Source organism: Euprymna scolopes, chromosome 16 (assembly GCF_053919585.1).
Source record: "Euprymna scolopes isolate OS-2025 chromosome 16, ASM5391958v1, whole genome shotgun sequence".
Taxonomy (NCBI): Eukaryota; Metazoa; Mollusca; class Cephalopoda; order Sepiida; family Sepiolidae; genus Euprymna; species Euprymna scolopes.
In genome coordinates this window covers 33272632-33292952 of record NC_136497.1, presented here as the reverse complement: position 1 = coordinate 33292952, position 20321 = coordinate 33272632, and positions in this window count along the sequence as shown.

Sequence of the window (20321 nt, the reverse complement as noted above, 5' to 3'; positions counted from 1 at the left end):
TGCCGATAATACTTCTCTTAAAGAACCGGCCTCAATCTTAATCTTTTTCAGTCTCTCTGTCTCGTATATATGTATATATATATATATATATATATATATATATATATATATATGTGTGTGTGTGTGTGTGTGTGTGTATGTGGGTGAGTGTGCGTGCAGATATATACGTATAATTACGTTGTTCATAATTCAACTCATAAGCAATTATATTTGAATAATACTTTGTGTACACTAATTTTTCTTATATATTATTTTATTAAACATATATATATATACATACATATATATATGTATATATATATATGCATATATATATATATATATATATATTCTTTATCGTGTTTAGAAGTACATGCTAGCGTACATGATATGCTGATAAACATTAAAAATTTCATTACATCCATACAAAACAAAAATAGAAAACTATTAAAACTGCATTGAAATGTTTACATTTTGTAAATAAAACAATATCAAATAATTATTTTTATCATACCGTTTCTTTAGAATTTCATAATTTATTTGTTTATATAAACTTATGCATCTTTATATGTATGTACATGTATATACACATATATATATATATATATATATATATATATATATATATATATATATATATATATATATATATGTGTGTGTGTGTGTGTCTGGGGGATTGGGGAGTGTGTATATTTATATATGTGTATTTATGTATGCATGTATATGTGAACACACGAAAGCAAGCACAATATATACGAGGTTGGTTCCAAATAAGGTTTATATTTCTTTATTTATCATATATATATATATATATATATATATATATATATATATATATATATATATATATATACTAGCTGTACCATGCCACGCGTTGCTGTGGCTCAAATTGGCGCAATGGAAAAAGTTCCAAAATGAGAAAAAGCATGTTTCTTATAGGTTTAAATTCCCATTTTGCATGGGTACAGTTTTTGCTGTTCCATTTTAGCTGATATAGAGATTTTCCGGTTTGGTGACTCTTGAATATGTAACATAAATTGTCCATGTGAAAAAACAGTCAGTGTGTAACTGTAAGGCCCACAATTGTAAAGATTGTTCCCTGTGCTTTGTTGATGGTTATTGCAAACGACAATAAAATTGGAAAGTACAATTTGCTAAAGTGTAATGATGTATCCGGTGGAATCATAGGAATGCATGGAATTAAGATGTATTCATCTGTGAAAGGTCCTGTTAAGATTGTTGTTTCTATGATATTGTTTGTTAATTTTTTTTTACTGCAAGCTATGTGCCATTGCAAAGATTGGATTGGTTTATATTTCACAACATGATAATTAGTACACCAAATTTCAGTTGCAATACATGCGGTGGCATCCCTGGCAAATATTCATGTTGGATAATTAACCACTTTATCTGCTTTCACAACAGTGTCGATGGATTTGTATTTGACTACTTCACTTGGAATTTTACATTGAATAATAGCGTTAAGTTCATGGACATCTTTGTATTGACCTGCAAGAATAGCTCATTCACCCAGTCAAATGGAATTCTTAGAACTTGAATATCTGCAAAAACCTTTTAAACTAACTATTCTTTTGATGAAATAAACAGAAATTACAGAAGTTAAAAGACAAAGAATTTTGCCCTTAACTCTGATCAGCTGGCACTTTTTCGTACCCAATTTCCCACAAGTTATGCAAAAGTTTTTGTGCGGATCGAACAGTCTGCAACTTTACATGCATATTTTGAGTTAAGTTTAATGTCTTCACATGGAACAAAAAAGTAGAGTATTTGAGGCAAGCATTTATTTTATCTGCTGGTGTTGATTGAAGAATAACAGGTAACATTTGTCTGAAATCTCATGCAAGCAATATTACTGCATTCCCAAATGGTCTGACATTGCCACGCAAATCTTGCAAGGATCGACCAAGAGTCTCAAGTGATTTTTTGCGTACCATTGTGCATTCATCCTAAACAATAAGTTTGCATTTCTGCAATATTTTTCCCCATATTGGATGTTTTGAAGATGTCGAACATAAGATTTTTGAAAAATTGAATGTTTTAAAGTAGAATAAATAATTCTTCTACTTGGCAGCAAGGTCGCGGGTATTCCTCATGCAGCAAGGGCTAAGGCTATGTCATTTTGTTACCAAATGGCTACCAAAATCAATTTAATTAGAAAGGTTTTACCAGTTACTTCTGGTGCTGTTCAAAGTAGCAGTAATTTCCAAATAACTTCTATTCTCACAGTCAGTAAATTAGGTGACTAAAATAGGATTTATCCATTTTTTGACAATGCCTTATTCACTGTAATTAATTTAGGAAACTAAAATAGGATGAGGGATTAGAGATGGACAGATATAGAGGAATATATATAGATAGAAAAGAGACAGTGAGAGGAAAATAGACAAAGAGAAGGAGATAGAGAGATAAAGGGATTGATAGATAAACAGAGAGGGGGGATAGTTAGAAACAGAGAGGGATGAGACAGAGGAAAGGAGAGAGATAGAGGGAGAGAGAGAAAGGGGCTCAAAGAGAGATGGAGAGGGTGATATATAGAGAAAGATTGATTGAGAGAGGGAAAAGGAGAGATGGATACAGAGAGATATTAAGAGAGAAAGAGAGAGGGGGAGAAACAGAAGGTGAACTACACTTCACCGTTTTTTCCTCGTTCAGTAGAGAAGACATCTTTCGAGACTGAGGCAATTTTAATGTTTTGTTATTATCCAGAGTACCCCTTTTTTTTGGGGGGGGTAGATTTTCCTCGCATTAGAAACCGAACGAGTTATCTGTACTTTCACTTAACAAATTAATAAAAGAAAAACATATTGTAAAATTTGAATTTAACAGGAAAATACTATTTTTAAAAATAGCACGATCACATAAGTGCATAAGTGCCACTTTATGTACTCCTTGGGCGTTGAGTTCCATGGCGACCAGCATAATTATTTAATGGTCGCTCCCTGAGCCCCCCCCCAGTCAAGGCTAAGGCGTGCGCACGTAACATTTTTTTATTTACTGACGTTGGCTTAGTAACTAAACGATTTATTGATAATTTCGTAACCCTTAAACGCATGCCGGAAGATTTAAATTGGTTCATTATTGTTGTAATGAAAAAAAAAGTTTCATTCAACACAAAACCATAAACACATTAATGATAAATGATTTGTTATTCTATTCATTGAAATTTACTAATTTTTAAATAAAAAAGTTTTAAAAAAAGTTAATAAAAATAGTTGCTTATGTGCGCATAAAAACTTGTTTTTTTTTGTTTTTGTTTTTTTAGATTAGGTCCACCTTATAATCACCCCCCCCGCCAACCTCCTCATCTTAAGAACAGCTTCCGGAATAAACACCACTTAGTGAGGGGGCGCTATTTGCCAAATTTAACTGATATTTGTTGTCAGCATACTCACCCGAAAATACTATTAAAAAAGGGGGTTATCCTTTACGGAAATGGTCCCGACGTCCGCCTTGTTCTGAGTTCCGGGAGAGGCCGTTTAACCCTAAAATGTGCGATATGTCACAGACAGATGCTTTTACAAATATTTTGAAACAAATCCCATAATTTTACAGGGTTAACTAACCACGTGGAACTATTCTAATCATGTGGACTGTTTTTTTTTTGTTTTTTTTTAATTCTAATTATTTGAACTGTTTATTTTGTAAAATTCCAATTATTTGAACTGTTGAATTATCAAAAATTTGAACTGTTTATTTTTTTAACTTCTAATTATTTGAACTGCTTAAAATTAAAAATAAAAATTCTAATTATTGCAACGGGTTTTTTTCTCCTTAAGTTTACAACTGGGCACTTTATTGAAGTCGATAAAAGTCGTCATTTAAAAAGAAATTTAAAATTAAATGTTTGTAAAAGTGAGAAATTATTAATAAATGTTTAGTAAAATTTTTCGGTGCTAATGCAGGAGTGATCCGCGCTATTTTTTAAATCTTTTTTTTTTATTCAATTGCAAGGTTAAAGTACAGAATAGGTACAAAACACCCTCCCCTCCCCATGTTAAGAATGGCCTTTTTAAATAATAACGTTATTATTTCAGCATGGATCACTCTCTGCATGAGTACCCATTTTTCTTTTAATATTCATATAAAGTAAAACTTTTTTCCAAATAAATAAATAAATAAATGTTTGTAAATGTGACAAATAATCGTTTAATTACGGCAACGTCAGTAAATAACATATGTTACGTGCGGGGCGGGGTGGGAGACTAAGAGAGCGACTATTATTTTTTTCTACTGGTCGTCATGGAACTCAACGCCCAAGAAGTACCAAAATGTAATTTTTTGTCAAATAAATAAATTTCAAGCAATTTTTACAATAAATAATAGATAGCAACTTCGTTAATTTTACGACTCGCCCCAGCATATTATAAACACCCTAACATCCCCATGTTAAAACGGTTTTCGGAATCAACAACCTACCCATATTAAGAACGGAGTTCGAGCTTTATGGAAGGGCGTTTTTTTAACAATGGGTGGGGGTTAGGGTTTTTATAATATGTTGAGGCATGTCGTAAAAATGAAATAGTTTAGAAAAAGTTAAAACAATTTTTTTTATGTAAGCAATGCCGTGAAAAGAAACGAAACAAATAAAACGTAATGTTTCATGAGTGAAAAGCCTTAACATAAATAAAATTTAAAAATTGGTAAGTACATAAATGAATTTATTTTTTTATAATATGGGATTTTGTGTGTGTGTTTGTGTGTGTGTGTGTGCTAATGCAGAGAGTGATCCGCGCTATTTTTTTAAAATCGTTTTCCACGTTTAATTAAAGTTTATGATATGTTTTTATTCAATTGTAAGGTTAAAGTACAGAATAGGTACAAAACACCCTCCATTCCCCATGTTAAGAATGGCTTTTTAAATAATAACAGTATTTCAGCACGGATCACTCTCTGCATGAGTAAGTTTTTTTTTGTTTTTATTACTTATCGAGTTAACAGAATATGAAATCTTTCGTCAATTCGTGGCTGTGAAATGAATCGAACCGGAAGTTCAATTTTACAACAGAACAGATTCGCAGTAACGGTTAAAAATATATTTATTTTATTTAATATTTTAATAATTTGCGAGGTAAATTTATTTCAATAACATAAAAACATACCTCGACTCTAAAGATAGGGTGTCTGAAAATTTCAAATAAATTGGTAACGTAGAAATAGGGTTTTATTATTTTAGAACGAACCAACATTTACATTTATATATATATATATATATATATATATGTCTGTGTGTATGTGCATTAACTTATGCATGTATATGTGTAGAAAAAGCGAGCTAGAGAGAGCTAGAAAAAAATTAGGCGCATGTATAACAGTAATTTTAAATTGGTATTCTTATAGCTGTAAATTAATAGTGGATTTTGCATTGATTTATATGTTTTAAAACTATGAATATTAAAAAAAATGCCAACATTTTAATTTGTTTTTCAGTACGTTACATGTGCTATTATTTCGTCGCAAAATGTCATATCATAACACTTTAAATACACTTGAAAATAAGATTTTAAAATACTGCGGATCAGTTAGTACATTAGCACCGAAATTTATGATTAAATAATTAATTTCTGTCACGCCCAAGAAAATTATTTAACGATAAACTCCATTGCTAAATTGTTTTCTGGCTTTGACTACGGGGGACATTTTCGCGTTGGATATAAGCAGTGGTAGTTGTGTATTCGCTTTTAGTCCTAGCACTCGTAGTTGTTTTTTCCTTCTCTTCATAAACAACAGCGACATAGATAATTGCTGAATGGTTACCGATACAAATTGAAAACCAGGGGTGTTGTAATTTCGAATCCTCTTATTTCTACGTAGATATTTTTACTTAGGATTGTTGGTAACCTTAATTTTCTCTTTCTCCTAATGACCCAATTTCTTTCAAGAAATAAAGCAGCACATGATTCTGAATAAATCTAACAAATAAAAATGGAACCTGGGACCAAAAAGTTAAGACAGACCTACAATGTAGTTGTCGACATAATTTTTTTGTTTATTCCATTTTCAACAAGAGATGTATGGAGTTACTAAATGGGATATAAGTTGCAGATATACTATGCAATGAGTTGAACACCAATGTGTATGGTCACATTATACTTGCACTATTATATGTCAGTACAGATGAAGAAGCAGGAAACCTAAAGGGATTTCCAGAATTTTACAGGCCGTGGCAAGAAAACTTTAGAGTAGAAGACTTTCTTTCTTTGTGTAGGGGAAGGATTTTCTTGTATGTCGGGTTATACAAATGATATTTAATTCGATGGGGTACAAGGGCTCGTAGTTTGTCAGAACATTCACCAGTAAAATATTTGTAGAACAGGCTGAGTTATGCAAAAGTTCGTCGAGAGGATAAACGGTTGAAGCTTTGATGACAGTTAAGGATCTATAAGTTAGACAACTTGCCTTTGAACCCTGTGTAGGAGTTAGAGATAGTAGAAAATGTGACAACAATACTCCCTACACAGGTGAATGTTGATCTTGTAAATATAAAGGATACTTTAAGAAAAAGATATGTTTCTAGCGCGGTAGAAAGAGCCCACATTCTTCGCAGCAGCTTTGGTAAGCTTTCGATGGATCTGCCTAGCTACTGTTCCCTGGGAACATTAAACAGAACAATTTGAAAGACTTACTTTCAGGCAATGTATTTTAGTCATAGCTGTTAGTGTTTCAGAAGGTAATCATTTAAGGAAAAATACTTAGTCTTGGCAGCATTGCATGCAACCGTCAAGTTGTGCCCCCATTTTACTAAAGATTCGAGGTCTTCCCCTCGTGTTTTGTCCATTTTCTTAGATATGTATTCATTTGTTTTCCCCTCGTGTCCATTATAAACGTGGTGGCATCAGTAATTGTACCCATCTCAGAAAAAAATTAACAGGGAGGTCACTTATGAATATTAGAAAAAATAAAGGTCCAAGGATAGATCCTACAGGTACACCCGCGTATATCATATTGTTTAGATGTACGACCGTCAATGACGACATTAATTCTTCCCTTATTTAAGAAATATTAAATTATGTTAAGTATTCGTCCAGTAATATCGTAAGACTGATTTTCCTGAGAACACCATCCTGCCATAGCCTGTTAAAAGACATAGATATATCGAGGGCTAGCGCTATACGCTCACATGCTTTGTGCACTATACGTTATATATTTTCAGAAAATTATAGTTAGGATATATTCTGTGGAACGGGTTTGCTTTAATCCATATAGTTTGTCAGCCAGAAGTAAAGGAAATGTAAGGTGATGAACTATAGCTTAATTAATTATGCACCCACATATTTTGCGAAGACAGGGAGGGGATTAATGGGGTGATAATCTAATGGGTCAGGTCTTTCAACAAAATTCTTGTAAACTGATACCAGAGAAGCAGTTTTTTAACAGTCAGAAAAGCAAGAGTCATAAAGGCATTTTTTGTATAGTTTGGAGAAGAATTGAGCAACCTCAGCTTAGCATTTTTTAATAGCACAGTTGGGATGAGATCAGGTCCACATGTTTTTTTTTACATGTCTAGCTTTTGTATGATAGCATGCACTTCAGAAGGGGTGATTTTAAGAGCATCTAGTGTGGCGTCTATCGGCAAATGAAAGTCAGGAAAGGGAGTGGTTTGCTGGGTCCAATATTAAGTTGCAGGCGACCCGACTGGCAAGTATTTTAGTCTTCTCGTTGCTGTGCAAACAACTTCGTGTACATTGGCTAGTGGGGGAATTGTAAATTGCCCATTATTTACTACACTGTTGTATATTTTTCAGAACTCACGGGTTCCAAATTTCTGTGTTTCGATGCGTTTTACTATATTCTCTCTTAGCAGCCACTAGTTCTTTCTTACAATTACTACTAGATTCTATCAAATTTTGTCTGTTTGTACTGGACTTATGTCGGTAAATTCTGCGATTTGCATGCTTCGTTTGAGCAATGGACGCTGGACAAGTAGAAGTAAACAATTGGATTGAATTGCCATTTTATTTTATTTATAAGTTTCAGTCTCTATTATGAGAAGTGTTGCGCAAAGTGGTTGCGCAGAATACCAAACATGCACCACAGATAAACCTCAGCTAAATCCTCATCTACAAGATTGTAGTCTCGGGAAAGCCCACCGGACATGGCAGTACAGCCATCTGGATATTATGCAATCGGTGATGGAGCAGCGTTGTAAGCGCTAACAAAGAATTAAGGCTCCCGTACTATAAGTCGGAAACAGCAGCTAGGAGCTGTCAATCGGGTACCATAAACCGATCAGACAAACAATCAGCCCAATCGAATTGCATTGGCGCATCTCTCACTCAGGAACCCCCAAAGTTTCCAGCTTTAGGGGTGAGATGATTCGGGAGCGAGGAACGGCTTTGCATTCCCTAGTAAGAAATTTTCTTTAGTCGGGAAATAAGTTCAACCACTTGATATTTCTGTCGAGTCCCTGTGATTGTCCCTTGCGCATCGCTAATCAGCAAAGAATGAGTATGAAATTCGGGTGATAGACAGAACATATCTTCTTCTTAAGCAGTTCAGGTTTGCAAACCGGTGATTTTTTGAATCAGTAGATTTTAGAAGGTCGTCGTCCAGGACTGAACAGGCCCGCTCCCCTCCGTTTTTCTTCAGAGTTTTCTTTCTTCTAGATAAATGACATGAACCTCTCTATGGATCCGTTAACACTGAAAGGGTTCAACCTCGGGCCTGGGTCCTAAACTAGGAATTTCTGCGATGAAGCATGGGCAGTTAATGTTAATGAGTTAGTAATAAACTGTTACATTTTTACTGAAAAGTTACACTCCTCAGAATATAAAGGACATTAATATGCTGGTCATTTCAGTGTTACTAAAAATCCATGCAGTAGCGTGTTGGTTTAAGATAGGGAGTTAATTTTATGTTAAAGTATTGGTTTTGAAATATAATCATAAAGTATAATTAAATTTATATTAGGAATTAAAATAACATTTATTTCATGCCTGAGCTCTGGATATTAAGACGATAGGAGGGATAATGAAATGTATCTATTAAGTATAGATCAAATTAATGACATGCCCTTGGTTTGAAGTACAATCCAGTACAAGTATAAGTGGAAGTAAATAATAGCTATGACGTATTCAGTAATTATGCATAAATAAAAATATGAGCACGCTTACAATATATGCGAACATAAAGAGACTGCACATATAAAGTATTTGTGAAGTAGAGCTATGAAAAGGTTATTAGTCGCTTGCTTTTCTATAACGCAAACCGAGAGTGAAGTTACGCTGTATCGCCTCCTTGTGGCAAATACTTATATTACCAGGTTTTAAGGGCTATAATTGTGATGGTCTTTAAATGATCCCTTTGTGTTAGCGCGCTTGCTTGCGTAGAGAACTAGGTCCTCACTAAAATATTTCCAATTCTGAATTCACTAAAATATTTCCAATTCTGACCTGTTTTATGTAATATTGGCTTCAAATCAAATTTTTCCATTGCCAAGCTGTACATCAAAAGGCTCTTCTTACTTCACCACCAATACGCACCACCAACATCGACGTTGGCATAAACTATGTGCCTACATTTGTAAACATACTCCCAGTTGTTGAGAAATCTCAAAGGAATACATCAAACAGCATAACAACTACTTTTGAGCATCATTTACAGCACATATTATATATCTGCTTTAAACCGCCTGCAAATATCAACCTGGAAATTTCTACGGATCAGTGCGGTACATACCACGTCCAGCCCTCCCAAATGATACCGCCATTAGTACTGGGCAGGGTCACCGTTGCTGGCGAGAACTGGGGTGGCAACATTGAGCATAGTAGAATAATTTTGGAGTGGGCTTAAGTAGTTCGTTGCGGTTATGATATATATATATATATATATATATATATATATATATATAAATTCATTTGAAATATAATTATGGAGAGTAAAAAATTACATGATATATAATCTCATTGGTAGCTACTGATACTGTTAATTATTTTGTGGAGGTAGAGTTAATTGAAAAAATAAAGTAACGAAAGACCCGTGTAGCATTTAAAATGCATTAAAGATGAGTGGGGAATAAGTTGTGAATAAGTTTTTTTTTACATTGTAGTCACCATTTATCAAGTCCCTGAAGCTACTTGGGGATAAGTGTACTTGCGTGTACAGTAATCAATGGGATAATATCATAGTAATCGTTAGTAATGGAGATTTGATATAGTGTCTTACTTAAGGGGGCGATTTATCAGGAACTTGTTTATGTTGGACTTGAAGACATCCAAGTTGTAGTCAGGTGGGAAACAGGCAAACGGAAGAGAGTTCCACAGGCGTGTACTTCTAAGAAAGAAGCTTTGTTCATGTAATCTACGTTTTGATTTAGGCACATATAAAGAGTGGGGAAATTTATTGACAGTGGTGTCAGCGAGATGGGTGGTTTTCCTGAACGATTGGCGAGGCGGGACCAGAGATTGGAGCTCAGACGAGCACTTGCCATGGAAATAACAATAAAACGAAGGCAGGCTCGCAAATATTCTGTGGGAGAGAGGTCGCAGGGAAGAGAAAAGGGGAATCCCCACAAAATCACTAAGCCTATTTTGTACTCTGTCAAGGCAGGATAGGCTGTTTCTAGCAGCTCTTGCCCAGATGTGGCAGCAGTATTCCATCCTTGCAGTACTTTGCTTTTATATAGATAGAAAACTGCATTAGCAGTGCGATACCTTCTAGAGCGGTAAAAGGATCCTACCATTTTTACATTATATTTGTATTTAATTATATGGTTCCATGGGAATATCAATTCACTTCTAGTATTAACTAAATTATTATTTTGTGGATACGTTATTATTATAACTGACTCAGACATGCATTGGCCACAGAATTTTTGGTGTAAGTGGTAAAAAGTTTGGAATCACCCATGATGGCTTATTTAATTGAGACAGGAGTGTTCTTAGATTTCATATTTTATTAGCGTTGTTAGGGGTATTCCCTGTTCACTTCTGCGTTCATATCGTTGCATGATGATATGTGGTTACAGGGGCTCAGCTTAATTAAAGTGAGGGTTTAACCTATATAGGTATATGTTTTGGTGAATTCTGGTTATTTTTCTTGGGGTATGGATTCTACTGTTGTAAGGTAGGGGAAAGTATAGAGAGGATATGGGGTTTTCGCGGTTGGGGTGTGTTGCTATGGGAATTTCACAAAAGAACCCCCTCATTCTTGATATTGTCTCTATGTAGGTTCATTAAGAGAGAGAGAGAGAGAGCAAATCTAATTTAATATAAGACCGTCTAGATCTTTGAGGTGGCAAGCGTATGGAAAGTTTATTTTGAAGGAGTGACGGTATTTTGGTCACGTATCTATATATATTCCCACACTTCGGATTAGTTATCAAGAATATATATCATGATGTCTCACCATAGAAAATTTCTAAAACATAATAATGGCTAGGCCACAAAATATTACACATTTCCCTCCCATATGTTGTTCTGAAACAGTCAGGAAATAGAGAAACTCATATAAAATTATGAGTATAACAATAAACATAAATTCCGACATATGAAATGAAAATAACTGTCATTGATGAATGATGGAGTTGATGCCTTACGATATGAAAACGTAATTTAAATTATCCTTAATACTGTTCTGATACTGAATGTTATTTGTACACCATTTCAAGCGAATTATCTCCGAGCTTCTTCTAGTGTATCCTGTTAAACACAGAAATCTATCCGTTCAACTCGGTAATTTATCTTTTTATTCAAAATACAGAAATAGTACATTCTCGCTCAGCCAGCGTTTATCTTAGGCGAAATGTAATGTAAAAATTATCAAAATAATATTAATAATACTTCCTCATGTCCAACATTTTAGCATCGAAGTGTAATCATTTTGAAATGTATCTACAACATAACTATTCTCACTCATTTTTAATATCAACCAAATCTCTACTAAAATCCAAATATCTTACTGAATTTTTCGTTTTCTATACACCAGCGTTAGAAGTGCAAGACTAATTGTTACAAGAACAAACCGCCTGTTCTGGTGGGTGAGTAAATATGCGATGGGATAGCCAAGGATTCGAAATTGCGAAGCAAGATTTGGAATTCGATATTCCGATCATAAGTTAAAATGAATAATACGAAATGTAGAATTACCATTGTTTAGGTCACATAAAATAGTTAGATATCTGTTTATTGAAAAAGGTATGTTATGATGAGGAATTTAAAAACGAACTATGGAAAATGTTATTTGTAAAGTGGGTTAGGAAAATAGGTTAGAGAAATCGGGTTGTAAACATGGGAAGCGCGATGCATGCTTTAAAACATGAGGCGTGTCCGGTCACGAGCCTATATGCCCGTGTTGGTCATGCAGTGACGTCATGAGTTTTCAATATAGTAAGAGCTTGGCAGAGGGTAATTTGGTGAGTGAGTGAGTCAGTCAGTCAGTCAGGGGAGACGCGAGAAGTCAGGAGTCAGAGATAGAGCTGACATCGAACCTTCGAAGCGAAGGGGAGAAGAAGGATTCATGTAGAGACTTGAATTCCTTGATGTAAAACCATTGACCGGTCGAAATAGAATAAACGAACTACTGCAATTTTTTTTTAACTGCGTCTTTGTTTTATGTTATTCAACAGAAAGATATTGTGAATTTATATTATAAGAACTTTGTGAAAATCATCATCTCAAAAATAGATAAAAAATATACGTGTAAATGTTATAGAAACATTCCCATTCACAGAAATGTCAAGCAATGAATGTCAAACGCACTATCTCTCAGTCTATCTGTCTATATATCAAATCTCCTCTCATTGTGTATTACACACCGTCGGCTCTTCTGTATTAACATGAACCCTGTCTCTTTATATATACAGATCTGTCTCTCTCTCTTTATATATACGCGATATATCTGCACACCAACATGAACACTCTAACACGAACAACAAATACATACATCATCTCTTCTAAATCTGTAATATGAGTACATATATATACACATTCAGAACTCTCTAGTTATTTATAAAAAAATGTATCAACCATACCAAGACTCTTGTTGTTTATTTAGTTAAACGTATAAGCTAAACTAGTAAGTGAATATATATGTATATATATATATATATATATATATATATATATATGTGTGTGTGTGTGTGTGTGTGTGTGTGTGTATATATATATATATATATATATTCATGCACACATATATCTAGATCTATACATATAAAAGCGAAAATGTGTGTATGTATGTTTGTTCGCGTTTTGTGTATTTCTTCAAAAGGCTTTATTTCCGACGGATTGTCGAGGCCGTCGCTCATTCTTAAAACTTTTTGTATCACATATAAATCGTATAAATGATAATATCTACGACAACAACGGTGGTTGCTTCGCTATTTAATTAGCCCGACTTTGAAACGTTAATTATTCAACATTTTCGGATTGGCACGTGTTGCATTGGTTTTTCGGTATAAAAAAAGCGAAACGCGATTTGAATTACTGGCCCAGGGCCAGTGGTCCCTAGAAAGCTATATAACGTTTGGTCAATGTCGGCTTCATCACAGCACACGGTTGCTTTCATTCCGAGACGAGAGCCTCCCACTAATAAACACGAAGCTGGTTTTCCCCAAAGTTAGTTAAAACTAGGTATGGCATAAGGGTCTACTTCACAAGATTTACAGCTACGGTATGACTGGAAATGTTTTCTCAATCATTAAATCACTTCTCTCCGATAGGCTCAAAGAGTAGTGGTAGATGGACAAAAATCGGAGGGCTGCAATATAAATGCTGGAGTTCCTCAGGGGTCAATCCTGGGCCCAACTCTCTTCTTGATCTACATCAATGCCCTCCCTAAACACATACTTAAATCATTCGTTGACATCTATGCTGATGACACGACCATCTACGGCAACACATAAAAGGCTGTGAATGACAACGTTCTCTCTGATTCTTTCTCCTCTGATCTCGAGCGCGTGGTTCAGTGTGGGAATATGTGACTGGTTACCTTTAATGCATCCAAAACCAAACTCCTATCCTTACATCATCAACGCTCTGATCCATATCTGGCATCAATTGTGATGGATAGCTCTCGTCTGGGTAAGGCCCCGTGTTTTGACAAGCTTCTGGGTTTGACCTTTACTCCTGATCTGAAATGGAACACGTACATCAATCTGTTGCCAAGGTCGCTGGAAAGATGGTGGGATCCTTCTACCGCTCTAAAAGATATCTCACTACTGATGCAATTCTCTATCTATATAAACGCCAAGTACGTCCAAGGATGGAATCCTGTTGCCATATCTGGGCAGGAGCTGCTAAAAACAGCCTATCCTGCTTTGACATAGTACAAAATAGACTCTGTGGCTTAGTGGGGGATGCCCTTTTCTCTACCCTGCAACCTCTCTCTCCACAGAAGAGACGTTGCGAGCCTATCCGTGTTTTATCGTTATTTCCATGGCAGGTGCTCGTCTGAACTCCAATCCCTGGTCCCCCCTCGCCAATCTTTCACGAAAAACACCCGTCTAGCTGAATCCACTGTGAAAAATGTCCCCACTCTATATCTGTGCCTAAATCAAAACAGGTCGCACGTTTTTTTTCACACTTTACTATTTTCCACCTACGCGTCAACACTGCGTGTTTTTTAAACAACCAACGATTTTTCTTTTCATTTACCCAAACCACACACACCTACAAATACCCGGGCAACGCCGAGTACCCCCCGCTAGTCATTATAAAAAAGCAGCATAGTGTGTCGGTGTATATGTGTGTCTGTGTATATGTGAACTCGAAAACGCCTGAGTTGTTTTTATGAAATTTCACACGAAGGTATATTTTTGGCTGGCAATTTCCTTAAATAGGTTTAGTGTCAGAATATCGTCGATAAGTATCGATAATCGAAAATGGAAAACATTTGATAAAAAAATGAACAAGCGATTTGCGCTAAAATTAACGTCTGACACAACCTTATATAACGAATGCATTTAGGAAGTTTATTACCAAACTAGCCGAATGGACCAAAATATAAAATCAACACTTGTTTTTTATATGCAAGGCGCATTCAAAATGAATGTTTCTGTTTAAAGCACCATTTAAAAATGCCACTTGCCTTTTTCATTTAAAACTTTAATTCAAGCCATTTTCACAAAAAAAAATATATATATATATATATATATATATATATATATATATATATATATATATATATATATATATATATATATATATATATATATGCCAGGCATAAAAAATCAACAATGCGTTTCGAATATGACAGGTGCACATTCGAAATACATGTATCTGTTTAGTGCAAAATTGAAGCATGATACTTGGTTTTTGCATTTAAAACTTTAATACAAGCAATATATCTAAATAAGTTTTATAAAAATCAACAGTAGGTTCTCTACACTTCGATGTAGACTACAATATATTATGGATAGTCAGTGTGAGAGGCTTCTGAATCTTCCTTCGGGTTCATCATTATGAGAGTGTTAGTCATTCGTTTATCATCCTTCAATCTTTGGAATCGTCGGGTCACTCTGTAAGTACACACACACACACACACACATATGTCTTACATCATTACAAAAATGAGCCTGGATGTTTCTGTATGCTTCCTTATGCACATAAGCTCTCAGTCAGCAAACCCTATGTGCTGCCTCCACCTGGTGGCTAAAGGAAACTTGGTACATGAGAGTTAGAAAAGACTTACCATTCAAACGTTCAATATGCATGATCGCTGACGTGTGGACACGTTTTGTGCCAACAAAGCGGCCCCTAGCTATGGGTTTACTAGCAAGGGTAGATGGAACTGGTCAACTGTGATCGACTATACAACTAGCTAAAAGAACGCTCAAACTTCAACCCCATTGTGCCTAGAGTGCTGGACAGAATCAGCATGAAAAAAAGAAGAATATATATATATATATATATATATATATATATATGTGTGTGGGGGGGTGTAAGTGTGTGTGTAAGTGTGTGTGTGTGTGTATCTGTATATCTGTGCATCTGTCAGAGAGATTAATCCCCGTAACAATAAATATGAACACCTAATCTAACTCAAACATTATCACGGTTTATCGTTGTTAATTCAGTGAAATGGTTCAAAGAGTAAATATGTGTTGCACGCGTGTGTTCGCAATCATCATGTGCAGATATCGTTCCGAAAGTCATAAAGAGATGCATGAGTGGTGATGTGCTATAAAGTACCGTGCTGGAAGTACATAGCTATAAATTGTAAATCGATCGCACGTTCTTTATCTAACATATCCAGAATTAAGCAATCTTCGGTGAATGATCTGGTGTTTGAGCAGCCTTCTCAATTCATACATTGCCCAGTCGGTAATTTGGGAAGGATCTAATTAATATCATCTAAATGTGGCCAACCTTTGAATACATAAAATTTAAAAGTTGAAAACATATGAAACAAATACAATAAAAAAGATTCATTTCAGAAACGAACGTGATAACTCTATTAGACGTACGTGATAACTCTATATGATGTACTGCCTAGTAAAAAACTAAGCACAGAACAGCTATTATTCTTATAAACCTTGATTCTTTTAGAATGGGTAACCGATTAAGTAACAAAGATCCAATTGTGGAATTGGGTCATGGATGCATCTTTTTAAAGTAAGCCATAAAGTCTTAAGTGAGACCGTGGAATTGGATTTGCAGTGTGGTCTGAATTGGTAAAGTTGACTAAATAACAAAACTGCGTGGCGTGTCAATACGCGTCTCCATTTAACGTAGACGTCGCTTTTCTGTATATTCCACTATCATCCCTGTTGACAAATACACCACTTAAAGGTGTCACTAACAGCCGTTCCGTTTAATACGAGTTCATTATATTCTCTTATCCAATAAGATGAGCAATGTTGCATAAAGCTTAATACACGTTGGTAAGCTTAGTGTGGGTATGGTTAACAATATGATCAGTATTTTCGCTGGCTATGTGCTGGGTGACATTGTAACTACTATTTCAATAACAAAGAAGTCCATTTATATACTTGCACCATCGTCGCTTAAAACAGGTTCACGTGATTGATTTCTTTATTTCTAGAAAGGCAGTATTGCAAGTGGTTTACAGTGCGTGTCTCATGTGTGTAGCTGAATGCAGCACTAATCACGTTTTGGTATGCGGAAAAAAGAAAATGTGTAATAGGAGTAAATTTAGTTCAGGATTTAAGATAATAGGTGTGATTATATATCCAAACTAGGTTATCAAATGTTATGTAACAAATTTATATCAGTAGTCAATTTTACTGTTTTCGAAGAATCATGAGTGCATTTTAAATATACATTCTATTATATACACGTAAGTGTTCTAGGTTTCTGCGAATACAAATATCAGGATCGGTTCGATGATAATGATTCTGTAATAATAATAATAATAATAATAATAATAATAATAATAATAATAATAAACACCTTAGTGCAAACAGTGAGTTGCATCTAAAAATGTTGGCTGATTCACATTAAAATTAGTAAATACAGGGAGGGCAACATGGATTGATGGTAGTCTTGTGGAAGTCTTCTTACATAAGGGCACAAAACATGTTTGTGATATTCCTCAGATTATTATTGATGTTCGAGACCGTGTAACTGTGCATTCATCGATCCAATTCTCATATCGTTGTAAAAAAACCGGATCCAAAATTTATTGTGGAAACTATCGTGTAATTAGATTGTTATAAGCACTATGTAAGGTATCTTTCAAAATTTCACTTAATACTGTCAAATATACTTGTTCGTCTCTACTTAGAGAAAGAAAATTACGTTTCCATCTGGGTAGAAGGACGAGAGGCAATATCATCTGCTATATATTTCAAGTTTAAGTGAACTGGACATGATACTCTAATTTATCATGTTCTGGTGATTCGACTAATGTTATTCTTACGGAAAATAAAAACGCACTATTAGCAATTGAAGAAACATTAGGATGGCCGCCTCAGTTCCTGCGGTTACTCATGGAGATTAATACTAATATAAAAGCTCGTCATAACTTGAAATGCTGCTAATCTGAAATAATCTAAGTTTACAATGGAGTAAAGCAGGATGATACACAAACATCAATGCTTTATTTACACAGTGATCACCACTTATCAAGACCCGGAAGCAACTAAGGGATAAGGGTTATTGCAAGTACATTACGTTAGTGTGGAGATTTGATGAAGTGTTTACTTAAGGGGCGGTTCATTAGGAATTTGTTAACGTTGGACTTGAAGACATCCAAGTTGTAGTCCGGTGGAACGCAGGCAGACGGAACAGAGTTCCACAGGCGTGCAGTTCTAAGAAAGAAGATTTGTTCATGGAATCTGCGTTTTGATTAAGGCATAGATATAGAGTGGGGAAATTTTCACAGTGGATTCAGCTAGACGGGTGTTTTTCGTGAAAGATTGGCGAGGGGGGACCAGGGATTGGAGTTCAGACGAGCACTTGCCATGGAAATAACAATAAAATAAGGATAGGCCCGCAATCTCTCTCCTGTGGGAGAGACGTTGCAGGGTAATGAAACAGGCCACTGAGTCTATTTTGTACTCTGTCAAGGCAGGATAGGCTGTTTTTAGCAGCTTCTGCCCAGATACGGCAACAGTAGTCCACCCTTGGACGTACTTGGCTTTTATATAGATAGAGAATTGCATCAGTAGAGATATATCTTCTGGAGCGGTAGAAGGACCCCACCATCTTTCCAGCGACCTTGGCAACAGATTGATGTACGTGTTCCATTTCAGATCAGGAGTAAAGGTCAAACCCAGAAGCTTGTCAAAACACGGGGCCTCACCCAGACGAGAGCCATCCATCACAATTGATGCCAGATGGGAATCAGAGCGTTGATGAATTAAACATAAGAGTTTGGTTTTGAATGCATTAAAGGTAACCAGCCACATCTTCCCCCACTGAACCACGCGCTCGAGATCAGAGGAGAGAGAATCAGAGAGAGCTTTGTCATTTACAGCCTTTGATGTGTTGCCGTAGATGGTCGTGTCATCAGCATAGATGTCAACGAATGATTTAAGTATGTGTTTAGGGAGGTCATTGATGTAGATCAGAAAGAGAGTTGGGCCCAGGATTGACCCCTGAGGGACTCCAGCATTTATATTGCAGGCCTCCGATTTTTGTCCATCTACCACTACTCTTTGAGCCTATCGGAGAGAAGTGATTTTATGATTGAGAAAACATTTCCAGTTATACCGTAGCTGGAAATCTTGTGAAGTAGACCCTTATGCCATACCTTTTCGAAGGCCTTTGATAGGTCGGGAGCAATTGCACTAGAAAAGAAGCTTTTGTCAAGAGATTCACTAATCCTGTGGGATATAACCGTCAGCACATCTGCGGTAGATCTGGCAGAGCGGAAACTATATTGTGTGTCACTACGACGGTTCTTCCTGCTGAGCCGGTTGACCATTTCTCTATTTAATATGGGTTCCAGCAACTTACTTATAACACACAAGAAACTTATTGGTCTGTACTGAGAGGGAGATTACTTATCACCTGAATTCTTTAATACAGGGCAAACTGATGAGGTCTTCCAGGGAAGTAGGAAAGCACTTCTCCTTAAGGCAGCGCTTAAAAAGTTTCGTAAGTATGGGAGCAAGTTCTGGTTGAAGCATTTTTAACACTATAATTGGGATCCATCAGGGCCAGTTGCTTTACTGGAATCTAGGTTCTTGATTAGCTTGGCGACCTCATGCACGGATATTTGTATGTTACCTAGCTTGTTCTGTGTTATAGGAGAAAATATGGGGAGTTGATGGCCTTCGTCGCATAGGGTATAATTAGCTGCAAAGTTCTTTGCAAATAGTTTGGCCTTATCTGACGCTGACGAGATGACCGCTGGTCCATTGATAATGGTTGGGATAGAACGCATACTACTGTTCAGGATACTATTTGTTTTATTTTCCAAAACTGGTGGGAACCAAGCCGCTGATCAGCTACCTTGGATTGTACATACTGTGCATATAGCTCTCTTGCATTTATTTATTACTCTTTTACAGTAGTTGGTGGTAGTCCTGAAAGCAGCTTTAGTCTCAGTGCATTTATTACGTTGATAGCTATGGAAAGAGGTGATTTCTGTGCGCGATAGTAGCAGCACCTTCTGGTGAGAACCATGGCTGGCTGTTAGGTTTTTGTTGGAATTTTTTATGGTATGAATTGGTCTATGCCTACAATAAACCATTCGGTCAGATCTGATACTATGGAGGACACTTCCTTTTTAAACATGGAGTGCAGAGGTAAATCAGATATGGATGTACAGAAGCTATCCCGGTAAGTCATAGAGTATCGGTATACAGTACGTAGGAGGGGTACGTCTGGGGACTTATTTCATTTCGTTTTTATCTTATCTGATACAGCGGAGTGGTCGGAAGATCCGAGAGGAAAATGAATGGAACATGAACATAGCTC